Below are 23,432 nucleotides of genomic sequence, written 5' to 3'. Positions count from 1 at the left end.
GAACAGAACACTGAACACCTCAGTTCAACTATCTTATTTAGAATTACACTGAGATATCCAATAGTAGCTAATGACATTAAAATATTTAAGAACTCTAATCCTGAGAGATCTGAAGCAATAGCTAAAATGCATTCATTAAACAAATCACCGATAGTGGATATAGACCTTGGGGAAAAATAAACCTGATACGAATGAACTTGCTCCTCAGATTTAATATGTATATGCCTATGAGATCCTCTTCTACCCAATGCCATTTTCAAGATGTGAACTTTATACCTTCAAAAAGGCTTATGCAGAACATACACCACAAACACAACATATATACTTTAGTATATGCTATATACTTTAAAAGATATCACAAGCAAAATGAACTAGAGCAATTACATACCTAGATCTATGCTAATATTGTAAAATATTATTAGAAAATTAATATAATATTGGAATAATATTTCCAATTATAATCAGAAAATTATGTCATGCCATAGATGGAAACAATCACAGATAAGATGCTTATATGACATTTGTAGCTATACTGATATAAATATTGCACATGCCAAAGAGAAGTAACCTCTAACTATTTCTGTCTATAGATACAATCTGGTTTAGCACACCAAGAACAAATCTGTATTTCATCTTGTGTTGTCACCTTACTGAATAGACTTCTATGGCAAAATTTAGGGGAAAAAATGAATATAACGTATTACAAAAATACCATGTAACACTAGGAATCACCCCACCAAAATAATAAGAAGTGTCCATTATGAAGGCAATCATGATGTTTTCAAAACCAGTAATTAAACAGAAGGGTTCCTAAGTATCTGTCTGGCAGGACTGGCAAAACGAGGAAGAAGGTGGTATGGCAAGAGGAATGCATGCTGAGCAGGATACATCTACATAATCCACTTAATGCACTGTAGCACTTCTTTTCACTTGCAAATTGTTACAGACATGCATTACATTGCATCTGTATTTTAGTTGTGTTATGAACTCAACTGCACCTTGAAATGTACTTTAAATGAGATTGAAGTGCACTTGAAAAGTTTCTTTTTCTGCAGGTGAAACCAAGGCTGAAGTAATATGCCACGGTAGAATGCCCCACATGCTATTTGTATACAGGGTGCCTTCCTCAGGAGTCCTCTCAGAGGTCCTCCAGCAGCATACTCACTACACAAGCATGAATTTCTGTTAGTAACAGTGTAGGCAGTGGAGATGGTCATCTGGAATGGCCATACAGAAATCTGCTTTGTATTGTCTGTTTGGTACAGATTAATCTTACATACCTAAGTATACCAACTGGCATCAACTTCATTGCCAGTAAACACAAACAATAGATACTCCTAGAACTGTAACAGGACATGCATATTAAAATGCTGTCTTTCTTTCTTCATGCTGCAACAGTCACTACTGTAGATATAAATTATAGAAATTGGCACGATGGGAAATAGGACATGCAGGGCTCCATTAACTAACAAAAGAGACACGACCTAATTTATGTCAATGATTTCCAAAAAAAGCAAATATTATTTTTGCCAATTGTTGTTTTCACCACTAACCATAACTGCTCTGAGATTTGGTGCTGTGATAAATCAGATTTCTCTTCAGTGATTTAATTATCACTGGTCTTTCTGAGTAATGGGTGATCAATTTCATTAAATCCTCTTCATTTGAACTTGTACTATTCTTCATCCAGGCATCCTTGAACAATTGTCTTATTCATCTCATCTCATCTCATCTCATCTCATCTCATCTCATCTCATCTCATCTCATCTCATCTCATCCCAAATCCAAATTTGCTGACTCAGCTACTAGTTGATAAGATCTCCTGTCAGACAGTTCTCCTTGTGAAAGTAAACAAGCCATTAGACTTTTTTTCCAGCCATAGAAGTCTAAACATTTCTTTGTAAAATCTATGTTTAAATGCTTTCATTAAAAATAATTTAAAATAAATAAATAAATAAAAATAAAATAAATAATAAAAAAGTCTTGTCCTGTTGCAATTGTCTCCAAAAGAAAGCTTCAATATAAAATTGGAACTCTCCCTGATAAATTTGCCAGGGCTTTCTTTACTGTGTTGGGTAATGACTGAGCCTATATACCAAATTTTCAACCTAAACAAAACTCCCTTTCCATCAGAGCACTCTTGTGTTTTTGTTTTTGGTCATGGTGGTTTGTTTTTTTCTTGCTTTGTTTCAGATATTAACTGAAAATCTGTACTGTTTTCCCATGATACCCAGACCTCCCATGAATTACAAGTTTTCATTTGTCATCTTATGAAACAATGAATTTATCATTGTCTATGTACCTCAAATTACCTGGAATTCCATGTACCTCAAATTAGTGGAAAATCTTGAAGCCTTCTCTAAATTATTCTATCAACTTTATCATTACCATCTGTGTTCAAGAGATGAAGTGGTAGTGTGTGTCCTGTTTTTACCTTTTTACCGACTGCCATTTAGATAACATTGCTGCCACTTTTTTAGGTGTCTTAAAAGAAGGTTTATCTGATTCTTGAAGGACTCATTTTGAGCCCTAAGCATTTTTATTAGTCTGTATAGAAAGAAATCTCCTGAACAAAAGATGGTATTTTATTGATTTTTTTTTTCTCATAACTATGGGTTTGTTATAAAATTTTAAATGCGTTATTATTTTTGCTGTAAAATATCACTTAGTAACAGTGGAGCTCAGTGGAAGGAGAACAAGTATTTAGATCAAAACACACACACACACACACACAAAAAATTTTATTATTACATATGGACCCCATGACATACGAACACACTGGTGAACATAGCAAAAAATGTTGAGTATGCAACTAGTTATAACTCTAAAGGATGTTGAGATTATAAAGAACCAAAAAATGTTGTACAGGCACTTTGAAAGATTTTATCCTACAATCACATGTATAGGCGAGCATTACTGACTTTATAAAATCAAGTAAAGATGCAAAGCTTTTGAATGCAATCTCCTACACTTCATATTGATATCTGCGAATGATATTCAATTAATTCAGCTGTGTTTAAAAATAATTAAAGATGCTCCCTTTCTGAAGTATGGATGGAACTACTTTAAAAGTTTTTAAATCATTAAAACCTGCCTACATAGGTGCATAGGTAAATTCAGGTACCTTAAATGCACAGTGACTTTGATCTGTTACAGACTGTAATTTTGTTTTGTTTTGTTTTCCTACATCATTGCAAGTGCAGTCTGTTTAGGTATACAGGGAAAATAGAGATTCTTTAGAGGATACTAAAGATGTTTATGAAAACATATAGAAATAACAATTCACACAAATAAACCAATGCTGAAGTCTTAGAAAGGAATCTCCCTCAGCCCCTGCACTGAAATATTTACCATCTGATCAGATTTCATTTCCTCCTCAGCTGTAATCTTTTTTGGGACCTTCCTGTGTCAATCCATTTAACTCTCAATACTACCACCTCTTCCAGAAAATGCTTCTAATTACAAAAACAACAGGATCAGCTTGAGCATAAATCCTCTCTTTATCCACTTTATATCTGGTTACATACATTCTCTTGCCATCTCACTGTAGAGAAGGTCAGAAGAAGTAAGAGTAATGTTTTCTGTTGTACCACAATTTTCATTGACCAATATGCTTTCTAGATATTTGAGATTTCATAACAGAAATACTAAATATATCTGGTAAACTATACTGGAAATTAGCAGGTACTGTGAATTCAAGTTTTAAAATGATCACCTTATATCATTGTGCTCATACTGAAGAGTGCTTTTACTTTGAATCACATTTTAAGGGGAAAAAGAAAACAAAAAAGTTTAACTACTAAAGTGAATGCTATTACATTAATCCTCTTGTCAGCATTTTGTTTTCCAAAAACAACTACTGGAGAAGAATACTCTATTTATAGACTATAGTTTAAAACAATATTGTCTCAATCAACTTGAATAATCAACTTGAATACTTCAAAATTTAATAAATCTGTCGTATTTTGCTCTTGTAATCACTATTAAGCAGTTTTCTGCATTGCTCATGTTTTTACTGCAAGCGTCACAATTTAGGATGTTTAATTTTAAATGCTGCAGATTGCATGAACTTCTATAAGAAAAACTGAAACTTTTATTCCAGTTGACCAGTGAGAAGAAATCAGAAAAAAAATAAAAATAAAAAATCCCACCAATCCTTAGTCTATATATTTCACTTTGCAACCCACCCTTCTAATAATTCCTTGTTAAAAAAAAATCATGGTTTTCAGAATCATGCTCAGGATTTTGTATGATTTATTCTAGCTAGCAATATAGAATCAGTGAAAATTTAGAATTCTTTGGCTGGAGTTTATAGCCAATTTCCATGTAATATTCTGAAAATTATTGTCTTAATTTTTAGATCAGTTTGCTAAAGCCAATTTTACTGGCCCTTACACTATGAGCCATATTGGGTTTACGGGGCAAGGTTTTGGTAGCAGGGGGCTGCAGGGGTGGCCTCCATGAGAAGAATCCAGCAGCTGTCCCATGTTAGATAAGGACCAGTTTCAGACAGCTCCAACAGGGACCCACTGCTGGCAAGAGCTGTACCAATAAGCAATTTTGTCTGTGCCTCTTTGAGAGTAGATTTAAGAAAGGAATAAATAAATAAATAAATAAATAAATGCTTTGACACAGCAGCTGGGAGAGAGAGAGGAGTGAGAAACAGCCCTACAGACACCAAAGTCAGTGCAGAAGGAGGCAGCGGAAAGCTTTCTGCTCCAGGCACCAGAGCAGAAGTTCCCCTGTGGCCTGTGGAGAGGCCCCTGGTGGAGCAGGTTGTCCCGCTGCAGCCCATGGGTCCCACATGGAGCAGATCTCCACACTGGAGCCCGTGGAGGAGCCCCCGGTGGAGCAGGTGGATGTGGCCTGGAGGAGGCTGCGGCCCATGGAGAGCCCCCGCAGGAGCAGGCCCCGGGCCGGAGCTGCAGCCCGTGGAGAGGAGCCCACGCAGGAGCAGGAGGCCTGGGGGCAGCTGCCACCCGTGGGGGACCTGTGCTGGAGCAATTTGCTCCTGGGGGATGGACCTCATGGTACGGAGCCATGTGGGAGCAGTTCTTGGAGAGCTGCTGCCTATGGGCAGCCCCCGCAGGCTCAGTTCGGGAAGGACGGCATCCCGTGGGAGGGACCCCGTGTAGAGCAGGGGCAGAGAGTGACCGTGAAGGAGTGGTGGAGACAAAACGTCATGGACTGACCGCAGCCCCCATTGCCTGTTCCCCTGCACAGCTCAGAAGTGGTTGTAGAAGGGAGCAAATAAGGGGAAGTTATTTTCAGTTTGCTTTTAGTTTCTCACTGCTTTTGTCTGCTAGTGATAGGCAATAAATTATATTAATCTCCCTACATAGAGTCTGTTTTGCCCATGACGATAACGGTTGAGTGATCTCCCTGTCCTTATCTCAACCCTTGAGCCCTTTCCATTGTATTTTCTCCCCCTTTCTCTTTGAGGAATGGGAGTGAGAGAATGATTGTGGTGGAGCTATAGGCCTGTTGGGGAACTATAGGCCTGTCAGTTTGACCTCAGTGCCAGGAAAGCTCATGGAGCAGATTATCTTGAGGGTCATCACGCGGCACTTGCAGGGCAAGCAGGCGATCAGGCCCAGTCAGCATGGGTTTATGAAACGCAGGTCCTGCTTGACGAACCTGATCTCCTTCTATGATAAAGTGACGCGCTTGGTGGATGAGGGAAAGGCTGTGGATGTGGTTTACCTTGACCTCAGTAAGGCTTTTGACACCGTTCCCCACAACATTCTCCTCAAGAAACTGGCTGCTCGGGGCTTGGACTGGTGTACGCTTCGCTGGGTTAGAAACTGGCTGGATAGCCGGGCCCAGAGAGTTGTGGTGAATGGAGTCAAATCTGGTTGGAGGCTGGTCACTAGTGGTGTCCCCCAGGGCTCGGTACTGGGGCCGGTCCTCTTTAATATCTTTATCGATGATCTGGATGAGGGTGTCCAGTGCACCCTCAGTAAGTTTGCAGATGACACCAAGCTAAGTGCGTGTGTTGATCTGCTCGAGGGCAAGAAGGCTCTGCAGGAGGATCTGGATAGGCTGGAGCGATCGGCTGAGGTCAACTGCATGAAGTTCAACAAGGCCAAGTGCCGGGTCCTGCACCTGGGGCGCAACAACCCCAAGCAGAGCTACAGGCTGGGAGATGAGTGGCTGGAAAGCTGCCTGGCCGAGAAGGACCTGGGAGTATTGGTTGGTAGTGGGCTGAATATGAGCCAGCAGTGTGCCCAGGTGGCCAAGAAGGCCAAGAGCATCCTGGCCTGTATAAGAAGCAGTGTGGCCAGCAGGTCTAGGGAAGTGATTGTCCCCCTGTACTCGGCTCTGGTGAGGCCGCACCTCGAGTACTGTGTTCAGTTTTGGGCCCCTCGCTACAGGAAGGACATGGACGTGCTCGAGCGAGTCCAGAGAAGGGCGACCAAGCTTGTGAGGGGTCTGGAGAACAAGTCTTACGAGGAGCGGCTGAGGGAGCTGGGCTTGTTCAGCCTGGAGAAGAGGAGGCTCAGGGGCGACCTTATCACTCTCTACAGTTACTTTAAAGGAGGCTGTAGAGAGGTGGGGGTTGGTCTGTTCTCCCACGTGCCTGGTGACAGGACGAGGGGGAATGGGCGAAAGTTGCGACAGGGGAGTTTTAGGTTGGATGTTAGGAAGTACTTCTTTACCGAAAGGGTTATTAAGCATTGGAACGGGCTGCCCAGGGAGGTGGTGGAGTCACCATCCCTGGAGGTCTTTAAAAGACGTTTAGATGTAGAGCTTAGCGATATGGTTTAGTGGAGTACTTAGTGTTAGGTCGGAGGTTGGACTCGATGATCTTGAGGTCTCTTCCAACCTAGAAATCTGTGATACTGTGATACTGTGATACTGTGAGCTCAGATGCCCAGCAGGGTAAAACCACCACAAGAACACGACATCAAGGTACTATTTAAAGTACTCAAAATTATTCCAAATTGCAGGATTTGGGGAATGCAATAGAGTATGCAGGAATAAACTTATGGACTGTCTCATAAGTTGCATGTTTTGTGAAGGTTTCAAAATTTTTAATGAAGAGTTTTCCTCCTATAATTGAACAGCATGTTCCTCTCAGTACATTATCCTTTTCCCAATATTAAAAGTATAAAATATATTAGGAGTTGAAGCTACCAGCCACCCACATGAAAAAGGCAACCTGTAAACATCTGATCTGGGATGTGACACCAGGTGAAGATACCCATACTGTCTGACTTGCTTTAATCCTTGGAGGAAGCTTTTTGTCATGGTTTTTGTCTGGGTTATGCCCTGTCTTGGATGTGAAAGATATACCAAAGATAGTAGAATTTAATTTATTATTAGCCTTAGTCTCCGTGACTATGTAATGTTATGTGGGTCTGAGATACCTAGGAGGAACTATAGCTTTGCATCCTAATGGACCGTCTTAGGACAAACACTGATGTTTGTGTTCAAATAAAATACATTACATTAAAAATAGGAACACTGTGCAGCTAATGTCATCACTTCTCTGCTGGAAAGCTGACCTGAAAGATTACATACTTCAGCACCCTTTTGACAGAGTAACCACACTGATGTAACTAGACAGCTAGTGTCATGAAAGGGAAAAGATCGCCATCAACGCATTTAATTTTTCATAGTTCTACTTAAGTCTTCCATAGGATTAAATATATCTGAGGAAAAGGGGGGACTGTTTTCTTAAATATTATGCTCTGATCAGTATTTTGCACACTGCTTGTGATTCAGGTCCCCTCTGAGTGAATACAAATAAAGCAGCCTTCAAGTTTAGTCATGGTAGCGCTTTTCAATACAGAGTAGCTGGGATGGTTTTAAACTAGACAAAACTCAGCAAGAATAGAAAGTGCTAACAGCTTCTTGCCAAGGGACTTTTCATGGCACAGTTATTTTGGTCTTTTTATTTAAGACCGAAATATCTTTTTTGCTAGCTGCCTAATGCTCTACATCTTCTTTAGAAAGTTTAATTCCTGCCAAAATACGTATACCATTTTCCAGCTTAAAGTGTCTCTGAATTGCTACAGCAAGATACAGTTTCAAAAGGTGACAGAATGTCTTTACTAACAAAACTACAGCTCTCTGTCTTTTGTGGTATTATTCACCTCTCTCAATGCTTTGCAGTTGGAAAGAGCACAAGGCAACTCTTTGACCCTGTGCACGTCTGCAGGTTTGGAGCATGACACACTGCCTCTATTAGAGCTCAGTGTGTGGGAGGTGAAGGTTTCTGTATGCAAGTAAAATGTACAGTTCTTTCTGGCTTTAGCCTCTGAAGCTTTGCACGGATGTTACATTTTCCTGGTTTTAACTCAATTGCCATTCAGCAAATGCAACCTCACTAGTTTTGTAGCATGTGGGAGTCAGCATGTGTACCTTATCTTGTCTTTCTATCACATACAAGGAGAATATTTTTAGCCTTCAGCACCTAATTAAAAAAGGTGAGGCTGACATCTTCTTCCATGCCTGTGCTAGTGGCACAGATCATTGCAAATGACTCTCTGCTGGGCAGAGGAAAGGTGAGCTTTGTCTATTTTTTTGCTTCAATTACAGTCCCATGCTGGCAGCCAATTTATTCCAGTCACCGGACCCCTTGTTTTCCTACATCCAGTCCCCAGTTACAGACACCATAAGCTCTGCTGATCTGTGGCAAGAGCAGCATGAGGACAAAACTTAGCACTAACTGGAGAGAAAGAGGGATTAATGTTTAGGCATCAGGGGGATCAGAGGGGACTTTAATTACAACCCTGATACCCACAGAGTTTAACTCTAGCAATGCTGCATAATTCTGACATTCAGACACATCAAAGTTTTATGATTAACAAACACTGCTTTTGTTCCATACATATAGCTGAAGAGTTTAATTAAGAAGCATAGGTTTACATGTATTTCCACTCCCAGTTGCTCAAGAAAATAACTTTTGCTGGATAATTTCTGAAAACGGTCCTTGTACCTTATTTTTATCCCTATATTTAATTAAGCCTATTTTTTATTTTGCTTTACCTCTCACTTTCTTAATATGCACAGTTATATTTTTACTAATGAAAATAATAGATTAATAATAACTATTCTTATTACAATGTTTTAGAAATGATTTGAAATGCTTAAGATCTAAATTTAGGTGTAGGAAAATGTACTACATTGACTTTAATGATGGAATTAGTTTTGCATTGTTAACAGGAGTATAAGAATACCATACTAAAAAACGTAGATGTTATTAGTTCAGTATATTGTAATTTGAAAGTGCTTTCTACAGAACATCTTTAAAGGAGTTGCTCATCAGCACCATGTTGCTACACAACCTGAAGTATATAATTTGCTTGCTTTAGAAAAAAGTGCCCTTGTTCTTCTAGGTCAAGGAGGTATAATAACAATTAAAGTACTAAGAGAAAGCAACATAGTCTATTAGACAGCTGCATTTAGCTTTAAAAAGCAAGAAGAAAATAGTACCTTAACAGAATCAAAGAATCGGGGGGGGGGGAGGGGGGGGAAGCCTAAACAAGAGAAGGAAGATATTTCATGTTTAAAAACCTTTAATATTATTATTGGGAATTATGATCACAAGCATTAAAAGAAAAAGCAGCAGAAACTTCCTGTTGTGATGAGAAGAGAGCTTCTTTTCACAAATAAGACATGAGTCATTAACAGCTAAATGTTAAAAAGGAACTGGAATGTTGTGGCAGTAGTAGTGATATTAGAGACCACAGCTGGGAGAACAATTAGGTTTCTGCTGTTAACAATAAACATCCAGGTAGCTGTGAAAGACACATAGGCAGTCTATGAGAAAGGATGGAGTGCTGCAGGTTTCTCCCTGAAGTTCCTGTGGCCATTGGGCCAGCATGGGCACCAGCCCCTATCACCCTATGTAACTTTCCTAGCTTTGTTGATCGATTATCTTATGAAGAGAGATGAAAGGCAGGGGAGAAGAGGACACAGATTCCTAAAAATACCTCCAATTAATATAAATAAACTGTCCTTTCCCCTAAGTCAGTATTTTAAGCTAAAATTCAGATTCATCAGGAAAGAGAAACACTGAAGAAAACAAACAGATACTTCTTACTTAAATTCAGCTCTCCAAGAGAGACATCTGTTCTAACCTAGACCTCTGGGCTCCCTCCACGGCCAAGAGAAAGCAAAAGGCACCTCTATGGGGCCACTGATTCAATGCAATCAATCCAAAAAGTAAAAGTCAGATGAGTGACTCCCCTCTGGAAGGTTCTTAGACAAGACCCAATGCAGTGACTGTATTTCTGTAGGGGACTGTTTGCAGTGGTTACCTTGAAAGAACCAAGGTCCAAGACTTAAGTATTAACAAAACAAAAATGGGTATAAAAGTTAAAAGGTATTTTCATATTAGCTCATTTTTTTTCCTTCCCTTTTGCAAGAAATATAAAGGAGTCATAAGACTAAGCCAAGCTATATTAAAATATAAAATTCTTGTACAAATACAAAGGTCTACATGGAAAAAAATAGAGGTACTATTAAATAATAGAGGTACTATAAGTAGAGGTACTTTATGATTGTCTAGAAAACAGTGGACACTGGAAATCATCAGAGGTTCAGTGCAATGATTGCTTCTTCTGTTACATAACTCATTGTCATAAAAACTTCCTGAAATTTATACAGAGAATGATTCTCTCTCAAGGGTGATTTCCCTCCCATATTAACAAATAAGTCCTCATGCTACTTTGAGGAGGAGGAAGTTATTGTTTTCTTAAAAATTGTAAATAAATAAATATGTGAATAAATAAAATTCCATTGTACTAGTGCCTCTTTTGCTGATGATTATATTTGGCTAAATTGTTTAAATTGACACTAGGTAAAAAACCTTAAGCTAATAGTGAAAGAAGATTCAGGTAGACTTCAGACTAGACATTAGCACAAAAATATTATGGATACATCTGGCCAGCAGCAGTAAGGATTTTCCAGAAACTAACACATCAACTTTATTTTGTATTTATCCATGGCTTTTGCTCAGGCTAAGCATTCTGAACTGGTAGTTGCCAATCACTGCAAGAGGGATACTAAGACTGGTATTTCAGGCTACTGTAATTTGTATGCTGTTCACTAATTCTCCCCATCCTAATTATGAGTAATTGAGTAATCCATGCTGAGTCTTGTTGCACTGTCCCCCCTGCATCTTATTCGTGTATACAAACTTTAACCTATAGCATAATTCAGGCAGATTTAAACTGTAGTGTTTCATTTGCAATGCTGCGGAAACCCAGCGGTTAGCACACATGCACAACAGGCTAGACTGTGGCTGTAAAGTTACAACCCGTACCAGGGATACTGGAGAGACTGCCCCAGAAATGGTGTCTTGCTTGATCCTCACAGAGTGCTGGGTCAAATTAAACAGAGATGGAAGGACTTCAAGCCTAATGTCTTACAAGCACCTTAGCTTCCCAAGTCTAGATGGGAGCACATTGTTTTCCAGAGTAAAAGGGATATTGGAATGGTGAAGTGGGCAGCCTTGGAATTGCCCCACCATCAGCACCTGCCTGAAGGGCACAGCCAGGAACTGCTGAGACTGCTGCTTTGCAGATACCTGTCCCAGCCTGTCTAATCTCCTCTTTGCAGGTTGCAGCACCTTCAGAAGAAAAGTGCAATGGGATTGCTAAGAAGTACTATGGTACAAACACAATACAAATAATGATGCTTCACCTCAGTAAACTATTCTGTAAGGTGAGATTTCAGCCACAGGCTTCTTGGCTACTAAGCTCATCAGTTTGTTATCAGCATTATTCTCATCTTAAATCCAAAACACAGCACCATGCTAGCTACTAGGAAGAAAATTAACTCCATCCCATCTGAAACCAGGACAGCAATAAAACAAAAAGCCTTCCTTCCATGCCCCTCCACGAACCCTACAAAGGTGATTTAACTGCTTCTGTCTGCAATCATTAGAGCAAGAAGGAACACAGCTCTATTTAATTTGTTGCAAGCAAAAATTGAACAATTAATTTTTCCAAAGAGCTCTCAAGCTCTAAGAATGAGAGAAAATTTATCTCTTAAGTGTGGTGTGCATGGTTATCCCTGGAAGGATTATAAAAAATAGCTCAGAGTTCCCAGTAGTTCAAGTTTGTTTGATCTAAAAACATTTATAGGAACTATATCTAGAGTTGAATTTTCAGTGCACTACCAGTACCCTAAGTATTTAGAACATTCACAAGAACATAATAATTTTCCTCAGGTTTCCAGATCTTTTTTTTTTTTTTTTTTTTTAAGTTTTGAAAAATATTTTACAAAATAACTGTTCAAATTGATCCTAAATAGCTTACTACTTCAGAATGCGTGAGCTGTTTAGTTAGTAACCTTTAATTTTATGTGCAACTACACATTGAAACATTCATCTGCTTTCAATTTGTGCTTGCAGAGATCATCTTCCACTAGTTTTGAACATTTGCATTTAGGGTATATTACAGTAAGCAAAATTCAGACAGCTCTTCTTTATGATATAAACTATGATACAGCTTGAAGAATAAAAGAGATTGTGGTGAATATCGATTAAAAAGAGAACGTTGTACAAGACTTTTCAAGGAATGTCTGTGTTCTTTCTATTATATGATTCTAGACTATTTTTCTATGTCCACAGTTTAATTAGACAAATAATATTCACCTCCATAAGATGTATAAATACATGTATTTTAAATAAGTGATATGCAAAAAGAATAATTATTTTATATTATTCAGAGATTTATCTTTCACTAGAAGTGCCTGCTTCGCAGTTCTTTGGATGTCACTGATGTGCATTATATTTCTATTGCAGTTCATTTGCTTGTTCGAGTATTTATTTATGGGAACTGTATTTCTTTCAAGATAATCAGATATAAGACATATTATATGTCATGAATATTCATAGGTTTTCAACCCACTATAAATAGTAATCCAGCAATCTGCCTACATGAAGTAAAAGAGATCTTAAATATGGATTATAAACAAGAATGTATGCATGGTTCATTACTTATATTGACTTAAATATGGACCCATTTAGCACAACCCATTCATGTACTAACTTTAAAACCTAGTACCACCAAAAGAAGAAACCTGCCTACCTACTTAACCAGTGCAACAGGCCACAGCATAAAAGTAATAAAAATAATACCTACAGAACGAGGATCCAAATCATCATCAGTAGAAACACATTTAGAAGAAAAAAATAAAATAAAATAAAATTAAGCTACCCTGGTTAATGTAGTACTATGCTTACCAATAGGAAAAAATTCTTGCACCATCGAAAAATCCATTCCTTTACTTAAATAAACTCCTTTTTTGTATTACTTATTAACACTAATACACAAATTAACAGTACAAAACAGCACTACACATCTTTATCTGAGATTTCTACAAATAAGACTGAAACATAGACAGCTCAAGAAGACATATGTTTTACTCCAGTGAATTTCACCCTACGAGTTCACACTCAGTATCACCACTACAGCAGTCTTGAGACTGATTTGCTCTGCTGGTTTGCCTGTAACCTTGTCATCAGATTTTGTCATAATTACGCAAAACATAATAAGCATTACCAGTAATCTGAAATACTTCAGCTCTAAGAAAAAATATTGTTTATTTCCCCAGTTTTTTTGTTGTTTTGTTTTTATTTTCTTTTTTATTTTCTTTTTCTTTTTTTTTTCTATAGAACAGTGGTCAAGAACTGGAAAAATTCTATTACTGAGATACCATAAAGTTGGCAAATTTTCTCTGATTCTATTTATTATGGATTTGAGCAACATACAAACACAGAGTGGGGGTGGGATGAAGTTTAAAGCTCATAATAGGAGAATTATATCAAATAACGGCAGTATTGGCAACATATTTTTCATTCTTTGCTATTTAGGCAAACAAACATATAAATGTAAAGCAAGACCAACAGGCTGAAAATTAGTGAAAAGTATAGACCCTGAATGTGATGAAGAACTTGCTGAGATTTCATCTAATGAATAGAAGAATTTGTGGAAGTAGACAGAGCTTTGAGTTAATATGAGGGCGTGTTCTGCCTGGCTCTACCAAAGACAAATAAAAACACATGAAAAAAAATTGAAAGCATTTGATGTGTAACATATCAAAGCAGAAATCCTTCAGAATCATGATAGAAATGATTCTATGATTCTGGAGAATTTCTCTTTTTCATGTCTTCTTCTAGAACACAGGATCTGTTTTAAAAATCAGGCAGAAAATATCCTGGAAGGTATTAAAACAAGAAATAACTTTGATATGGTGCACCTCATGTCACACACTTTCCTGTGTGACATGATTTAGGTGTTCCTGCTCTGGCAGGGAGATTGAACTAGATGATCTTTTCAAGGTCCCTTCCAATCCCTAATATTGTGTGATTCTGTGACCTCAAATGTTTTCAATTTTCTTTTAAGCCTGTTTATCTTGCTTTACGTTTATAGGTTGATTTCCAATTAATTTAGGTATTTGATCTATATAATCACCATTAATATTAGTGAAAATGAGCACAGATTTTATGCAAACCTTAATGCACCACATAGGCTATTTCTGTGTTCCTGTGCAAATGGTAATGGGAATCATGCTCTATTTTGGGAATTCAATGATTGTCCCGTGAGAGTGCTGCAAATAACTATAATATTAGCTGTTAGCTGTTAGTTCTACAAAGCAGGAACAATGGTTTTGAAAATGCATACACAATTCAACACTTTGTGCACTATTCTTAACTGTATAAAGCCCCGTATGTAAAATGTGCTCTACTTAGTTCAGCAAAAAGACTTAGCATTGAAATATCATGGCAACAATGAAGCAAAGAGCATTTTAGGAAAGTGTGGTCCTGGGAAACATGTTGCAGAAAAACTATATTATACAAAAGATAAGTGTAGGATTCCACCACAGGAAAAATTAAGAACTTGACTTTAAGTCAAGGTCTGAGTGCATCAAATATTTTGAACCCTGTAAAAATAACTGCATTGGAGAAAAATTGATGCCACTTGTCTTTTTAATTGATTTGCTGTGGCAGATTCAGCTCAAGTATTTAGGACTCTTCCCCCACATTGCACAATCTCAAGTGAATTAGTTTTGAGTAAAATTACTGTTACTGAGTCAAATTCCAAAGGTATAACTACCAGTTCACTAAGAACACAGACTCCATTCAAAGTGAATGTGGATTTTATTTATTTATTTATTTAGTTAGTTAGTTAGTTATTTCAATGTAGGTATCATCTTTCCTGTACAAGGTCATTATAACTTTTAGCTTAACTAGAAGAAAAGTTTTTTGATGATGGGGCAAAAATAGACGGTTTGTTTTAATTTCATTTCCTCATTGGTGTGTTGAATATATGGTAATCATATGGGGAATCTTAACCAGTTTCTGAATAAAATTTCTGTTATTGAGTAGGCAGAAAAATAATTTTACAATGATAAATTTCAGCAGGTAATTCAATTCCCTCATATAGGGCCAAACTTCAAGGCAATTCCATGCACATAACCATAAATATTGGGCACAGCTACAAGATTTGTCCCCCCTCACTCAAACTATCACTAAAGGGACTGTGAGAGGTCAATGGGAGCAATGTTTCTCTGACCATCTTGAGTGGGATTATGGCACTGGACACAGATATAGTGAAAAGTTTATAATTAGAAGAAATGGGGGCAGTCAGAACTATCTGTGGGGGAGAAAAAAAAAAAAAGAAAAAAAGAGCAAGACTTATTGTTGCCCTTGGGTTGGAGCAACTGGACATGTTGCCTAACAAAGGGGATTATAGTTTTGGAGAGGGTCTTACCTGAGGAACAAAAAATTTGATCTGGATGGTAAAACACATTGATTTGTTTTCTTGGATAAGCTATGAAATGGTAGCGGAAAAGATAAATTAAATATATATATATAGAGAGAGAGAGAGAGAGAATTCAGTTTCAGTTATCAGCAACAACAAAACAGTTCTCATATGAAATGGAAACCATGTCATAAGAGTTTCCTGAAGAGAAAGAATTTTATTTCTCATTGTCTTTTCTTGTCTTCTCTATTACAGGAGTTCCAGTAATAAATTGAGATACAGATAGTCCTTGACATGCCAGACATTCAGAACAGATAGGCATCAAAATCTGGACTGCAATTTAACTTCAGCTGTTCTGTGTGAAAGCATCAACAAAATCTCTGACATGTCAAACAGTTAAATCTTCCATTCATTGATTGGTTTGTCCAGAATGAATGAGTACTAACCCTAAGTGAACATACATGTTCATCTGTAAATGTTCTAGAGAAGAGCAGTGTTAAATAACTTCAATCATCTCATCCTCGGTTAATATCGATAATACTCTTTATAGCACTGAACAAACACTAACTAATTAATCCTGACAATACCCTAGGTGCAATACACCACTGCAGAAGAAAAAAAAAAAAGAGCAAAAAATATAGAGGTGTAATTGGCCATTGCTTTTTTTTATTTCTTATAATGGAAGTGTGGGCAAACTAGGTACGGTTAACCTATAACATAGTGGCTCATATTCTTTCGTTATTTATACTGATTTTAGAGCTATCAAGGTACTTAGGACATGGATAAACAGTTGCTGGTTACTTCTTTGGGACTGAAATATTATCTGGAGAGGTCAGAATTATACCTACGCTATGCTGATGCAAATTAGATTGAAAACCAGGAGACGTGTCTTCTATTTCTGTTCCTATTCACATTGATCTTTATTACAGATCCAACAGACATGGAGAAAGTAACACTGAGACTACCTCTAGCAACATTAAAGAAAAAATACCACCACAGCAATAGGGGCTCCATAATAATTGCACAAGTTCACCTTTTTCTAACAATTGTACTAGTTGTCTGGGTAAGACAAATTATGAAATAAACTCTTGCAAGACTGAAAGGGTCTTTGAAACTTCAAACTTATTTGAAACTAGAAATATGTTGGACTAAGTTACAGAAATTAATTCTGCAGACAAATTATAACCATTCTGGCAATGCTATATGGCATATTTTATAGACTCTGAACTGTACTCATGAATGACGGAACAAACATATCCAGAAAAAAAGGGTTTGTGTGCCAGGTATCTTGTCTGTCTCCCTTCTCCAACTGTATCAGTTTATCTAATAAAATATACGTTCCTTACAGGCATTTCCCCACTTATTTCCTTAAATAATCACAACTATACAGTCATTAACCACTCTAAAAAAATACTTAAACTCACATCGAATTCATATTTTCCTTTTCAATTTTGTTAGATGTTTAATTATTGCTTTCCTCATTAAAAATAAATTATCTAGGAATAAACTTCTGGTTTTGGACTCCTTTAAATACAATACATTAAAAAAAAAAATCGCACAACCATAAATATTTTAGAGCTAGGTCTTGCGTAAGTGTTAAGTCAAGTAGATTAATGTTTCCTGGTTTAAACTAGCTTCCTACGTTTGAAAACTGGTCCTTTGTTTGTTTTTTTTCTTCTGGCCTTGACAAAATGCTTTATATTTGTTAGCAGTTTCAATATTTATGACTTATCATATATCTAGATACATTCCTATAATTTTCTAACAATGCAACTTAAGCACTATGAAACTTCAGGAAGCAACTAGATTATCCACAAACATATGGAATAAAACCACCACATACATGGTTGTCTCAAAGCAAAATACAGATGTATTCCATCATCAGGCTATGTCCTGCTATGTACTTGTTGCTACAGAGCTATGAGTGGGAGCTGTGGCTATGCAAAGAAAGAGGTATTGAGCTAAGGAAATGCCCTTCTATTGCACCAGCAACTGGGAAATGAAATGATTACATCTGTATCAATCAAGCAGTGTCACAGAAATAAAATCATGGTAATGGGACTGTTATCACAGGATCAATGCTGCCTGTTTTGAAATGTCTTCTGCATCACCTTGTGGCCTCAGCATTTATGTGGCAGCAAAAAGCCATTATCTGTTCTATTTCAGTGACATTTACTCCTTCTCCTCATCTGTTCAGATGTCCATTCTTTGATGGCTCTAGTATATCATGCTTTTCATACTCTGGCAGTTATGTATGCCACCATTTTAGGCCGTTTGGGTGCTTTGGGTGAGAGAGGCTTTTTCTTCCTTTTCTCAAAACATGGTCATAGCTGAAATTCTGTTGCTGTTATTACATGATTGCATTTTCTTTATCTAATTGGTGGCTTCATGAAATCACTTTAGTGCAGTACCATCTCTAGATCAGGTGCAAAAAATTTTTTATCGCTAAAACACAAGTTCCCCAAGGTAAACTGAAATTTTAAATACGTGACAAAAGCAGCAGTCAAATTGTAAGAGCAGTTACTGAAAGGCACAACAGATTTCAAAACTGCCACTTGTACACATATTTCACTGCCTCTTGGTAGTGCTACCTAGGCTCATAAGTTTGTGCTACTGAAAAACAAAACCAAAGTGCAAATATCACAGGCAGGGAGCTATGTAAGACATCTAAGAAAAATTGTGTAGGCCAGCTAAAAACTAATCTTTGACTGTAATCTTCAAGGATAATGTAAATGATCAAGTATAGGTTTCAAGATCCTTAGATTATTCTTTTACCCTATCAAACAAGAGGAACATGGATTTTTCATTGAAGCTTGTTAAAGTACAGCAACACCTTCTTCCAATCTCATCTCTGAAATCTCAGAGAAGCCAGATACAAACTTAAAGTTTTTATAGATATTATTCTCTAACTTTAGATTAGTATTAAAGAATTAGCATAGGCCAAAAAGTTAACTTGAAAGACAAAACAATGTTTAAATATTAAGAATAACAATTTAACCATAGTCAAATGACTGTTTTACTAGAATAACTACTAGTAGTAACACTTACTTTAATTTATGCAATTACAGGTGGCTTTTAATGAATGTTTTGTAGATCTTTTTTTTTTTTTTTTCTCTGGCACTGGTAAATTGGTTCTATGATTTTATTATTTAAATTCAAAAGGCTAAGTCTTTGGAGGAAAAAAAAAAAAGTAGAAAGCGCAGCAAAATAGTTTGCAATTTACTCAGTGGAAATCTAAAACACCAGGTGCAGAAGAAAGACAAACGACTTTCAGGTTTTTAGTGCATTTTCTTTGCTAAAACGGGCTTTTGTTCAGTACAAAAACCTGCCCCCAATAAAGGATGACAGCAGCAGTGTAGTTGCTGCTCTAGGGAAAGGACTGTGTGAGGCAGGCTGTTGGGCATGGTTACAGCCATCTCATCTGACACAAGCACCTCAAAGCTAGCCCTGTTTCTGTAAAAATGAAAAGATCTCTAAATGATACCATTTTTACCGTTTTGAATTCAACTCACTAATTACACTAATCGGACAGGTGCGAGAGCGATAAAATCTGAGATTAAGACATGCAGTGCAGAATACGTGAAGTTATCAGCACAGACACTTGGTTTGCCCACCGCCTCTATGCCTTATGATGCAGCACAACCACAATATGATGCAAGATAATGCCCCAAAACAGCACAACTGAGAAGACAGATTATTGAAATGACACCATATCTTATCCGCAGCTAATACAGATCACCTAATCACTTAAGAAAAAAAGTACCTTTTTTCTTTATTAGGAAAAGAAACATTAATTTTTTTTTTTTTTTGGTTGAAAATATCATGAATATCTAGAAAAACAGGAGTATGACAACTGCATGTACTTTAAATCAAGCATATATTAACTTTTCAGATAATGAATACAATAAGATAATGACATGTTTTTAGAGCATCCGAAGGTAAACAAGTTCAGCTGCAAATGGGAAATCTGAAATAAAAAATCAAGTGGCATATTAAACATTAAATGGTCATTAAACTGGAAATAAGGCCCAAACCACTGACTGTTTCCAGAAAACCTTAACCACCTTATAGAGTCTAACGATTCTGATGGTGTTTGTGAACATACTAGGAAATATATTTGAAGATGTGTGTGAGAGAAAAAAGCAACAGGATCACTTTATGTAAAATATCCTGTTCTCAGAAGACTAAGGCCAAGAAAGGCATCAGGAGTATTTGGACACCAACTCAAGAGTAGATACACAATAAAGATTGCCAGGCACGTCTGTAACTCTAAGGTGGTTTCCCCTGTGAAACAATAACACATATACTGCATCTAATAAAAATTTGGTGCATTGTAAATGTAAATTTGATTTTCAATTCACAATTTACAAGGTGCTGCGGTGAGGGAGTGGCAAAAGTGGCCACCTTGTTCACATCTCTCTTGGTTGGGCACACTTATCTGGTGGGAAAGTGCCTCTTTTCTGAGGGCAACTGCATATGCGTAGCTGGGAGAAACTTCTGGAGAGCAGTTGGGCCTGTTGAGAAGTGGGTAAAGGAGGCAGAAAACCTGCTGTGCTGGAGTGGTTGAAATGTTGCTCCAAAGCAAGAGGATTCCTGCAGTAGTGAGCCATCCCTGAGGACAGGCAGAAAAGTGTGGGGAGAGGGAGGGAGGGCACAAACAACCAGAAAAGGAGATGGAAGCAGAACAGATCTGGAAGTCTTTCTTTTAAATAGGTCTCAATCAGCAGATGGAAAGTAAGTACATTGAATGACTTATGATCTAACTATGACATTGTTTCTTTATTATGTCAAAGTTCTGAAATCTTGGGAGGCTTTTGATAGCTTTTGGCTTGCTCTCTGTAAGCTAAGGTAGGCAATTCCACCCCAAGGCTGTGCCAATTCAGGATTCCTTTGCAAAAGCCAAGAGAATTCTTTATATCTTAGGTAAAGCAGTATTGACATGGCACATGCTATATTTGTCTAGGAAGAAATTTGTCTTTTGAAACATTCAGAATACTTGTTCATCTTGCACATGTAAATGGATTGATACTCTTCCATCTTAAAATAAACAAGTATTGATATTAATGTTTATTTTTTACACAAGTCTTACAATATTCCTCACACTGCTGGTCAATATTCACACATTCAAAGGTCACACTTTTTTCATTCATTGAAAAGATTTAAATACTCCCCCCTACCCCCAGTATATGTATGCTGAGGAAGTCAGAGAAGAAAACTGTCCTTAGCCCAGGCAAATGGAGCTATGGTTTACATTTACACCTATACTTTTTTTTTTCTGGATTATGTCCCTTCTTCAAAGAAGCATCTGAAGATAAACATTTAATGTCTGTCCACATTAGGAAGTATCTACACATGCTGCTTGGAGAAAATGTTTTCCTGGATCTTAATTACAGGCCATTTCTGCTACTGTTTAAAAACTCAGAAAAGTGTTGAGCATAAGTAACGCTGGTGAGACACTCTTCCAGGTTCAATAGTCCAATTATGAATGTAAAGCAAAGCATACACCTAAAATCATACACAATATATATTCTACTGTGAACCACACAACTGGCTCTTGACCTCTCCTATACAAAGAGGATTAGCATAAAGTAAATTTTCATTTAAAAAAAAAATGTTGGTGAATGTACCACATCTTGAGCTTCTTACCTAGTCATCAGGATTTATTTTTTTTTTTTTTTAAATCAAATCGGTAGGCATGTGGAACCACACAGTTCCTTATCACTTTCTGTATCCTACTTGGTCCAGTTAATCATGACAACTCAAGCAAATTTACAAAGACTGCAAAGTTATTAAAGATAATCTAAAGCCTTTATGATCTAATGCAAGGCACAGTGCTGTAAGACGTAAGGGGCAGGGAAAATGCTGCAACTCCAGCATATAAGTTTTATTTTTTCTTTCAATCAGTTTAACAAATAAAGTAATGAATTGTTCATGAAAACACACTTACTTCATTAGATAAAGAGATACTTTTTTTTTTTTCTTTTAGTTTTCTAAGCCAAGCCTTCCCAGTTTCTATGAATGACATTGGCTAGTTCATGAACTACCCCCATGAAAGTAATACAATCTCTTCAACAGAGATTTGAAAGAAATCATGCATGGTTATGAATGTACACAAACAGGAACATTTGTGTTATTACATACACACTGTAGTTTCGCCGACTAATATTTCAAATAGTACAGCAGCCGTTATAATGGTACATCTGACAAAACCCATGGGAAAAACTGAATTTGAAGTTTAATACAAAGCAGAGAGGTGTTTCGTATATACTGGCAGACTGAATGCTTATTAAAGCATTCGAATCAAAGAAGGAATTTTCAGTAAAATATGTAGATATTCTCACACAGAATAGTGCAAATTCCCAACAGGCACTAACTAGATAGTAGATACTTGAGGATATGGGTGCATTTAAAACAAATTAACCAGATCTGTACAATTTTTGTCTCCTACCTGTCCGATCAAATCAGCTGCTCAACTATCCATTCCCATGAGAGATGTTTTAATATTTTAAATCACTAAATAGCTTCATGTCACCTTCTTCATCCAGAAAAGTTCTCATATGTTAAACACTTTCTTCAATAGACTGCACAAAAGCACTGTTCTCTTGGGAACACAGCAAGATCTTTTGATATAAAACAAAAACAATTTAAGTGGAGTTCTACAGTATTGTAGAGCTACATTACATAGAATGAAATACAAAATCCCAAAGGAACTATAAATTTTTAGTTTCCAATCAATACAGGAATTATTCTTTTAGCCCTGCAGAAGCACAAGTTCCTCATCTTTTTTTGTTATTGCAGTTTTGTTTTGATCCCCTTCCACTCCTCACCTCTTACATGCATATCTATTAATCTTAGTGAATTTTGGACAGTGATATGTGTATGTTCATGTTTCATACTAATCAGATTGAGAACAACTAAAGCGCCTGTTTTTTTGTTTTGTTTTTTTTTGTTTGTTTGTTTGTTTGTTTGTTTGTTTTTGGAGTCATTACGATATGAATCCAGTTCAAATTGGATTAAAAAAGCAGTAACCATTATAATAATGAAAAAAAAAATGTAAAACTTTTGAAATTTTGAGGAGCTTTTGATGCTAAAAAGTATCATGTTTTGAAGATTTAATATGACAGAATGAGTATATTGGTACAAGTAAAAGGTTCATTATTCTGTTTTTACCAGGAATTTCTACCCTAGGAACCAGGAGCAACTAGTAGTGCATCAAAGCTATTCTGGCAGTCATCCCCAATTATTAACACTCTTTCTTCCTAAAATTTCTGAAGCTGTATCCTCTTCTAAGAGGCTTTGTTTATGATCATATAAATGCATTTTTCAATAATTATAGATATGTCTTTACAAAAATCTAGCAAACGTGCAGTGTTTTTTCAGATGATGTAAGGTTACTACTGAGTGTTTTTGTTTGTTTGTTTGTTTTTAATATCCAAAGAACCCAAAGAAACTTCAATGTAACTCCTTTGCTAAAAAACTTTTCTCTGACCACCTCGAGTCTCCTTCCATGTCCTCTGCAGACGTGGATGCATCTAACGAATGAAGGTTAAATACAGTCTTACCATTCCTCTATGTCCCTGCATCTCCCCCATGCAAGGTGCTTGCTCGTTCTAGCATTAATATTTATAACAACATTCATTAAGATATTTCAACAAGTTCCACAATCCCTTAGGGGTTGATAGTTCTGATATACATCCTTCTTTCAGCCCA

At 37.0% G+C, this 23,432-nt stretch overlaps 1 protein-coding gene across 2 annotated transcripts in view; it reads right to left on the bottom strand.

The window, feature by feature from the left end:
- Positions 1-23,432, bottom strand: part of NKAIN2 (sodium/potassium transporting ATPase interacting 2) — a gene marked incomplete at its 3' end in the record, with an annotated part of 585,648 nt that overhangs the window by 401,524 nt on the left and 160,692 nt on the right. The window lies entirely within an intron of this gene.

This window comes from Anser anser (genome assembly GCF_964211835.1).
Source record: "Anser anser genome assembly, chromosome: 3".
In the NCBI taxonomy this organism is placed as follows: domain Eukaryota; kingdom Metazoa; phylum Chordata; class Aves; order Anseriformes; family Anatidae; genus Anser; species Anser anser.
Note: the sequence above shows the minus strand (reverse complement) of the source record. Positions and strands in the feature narration are given on the sequence as shown.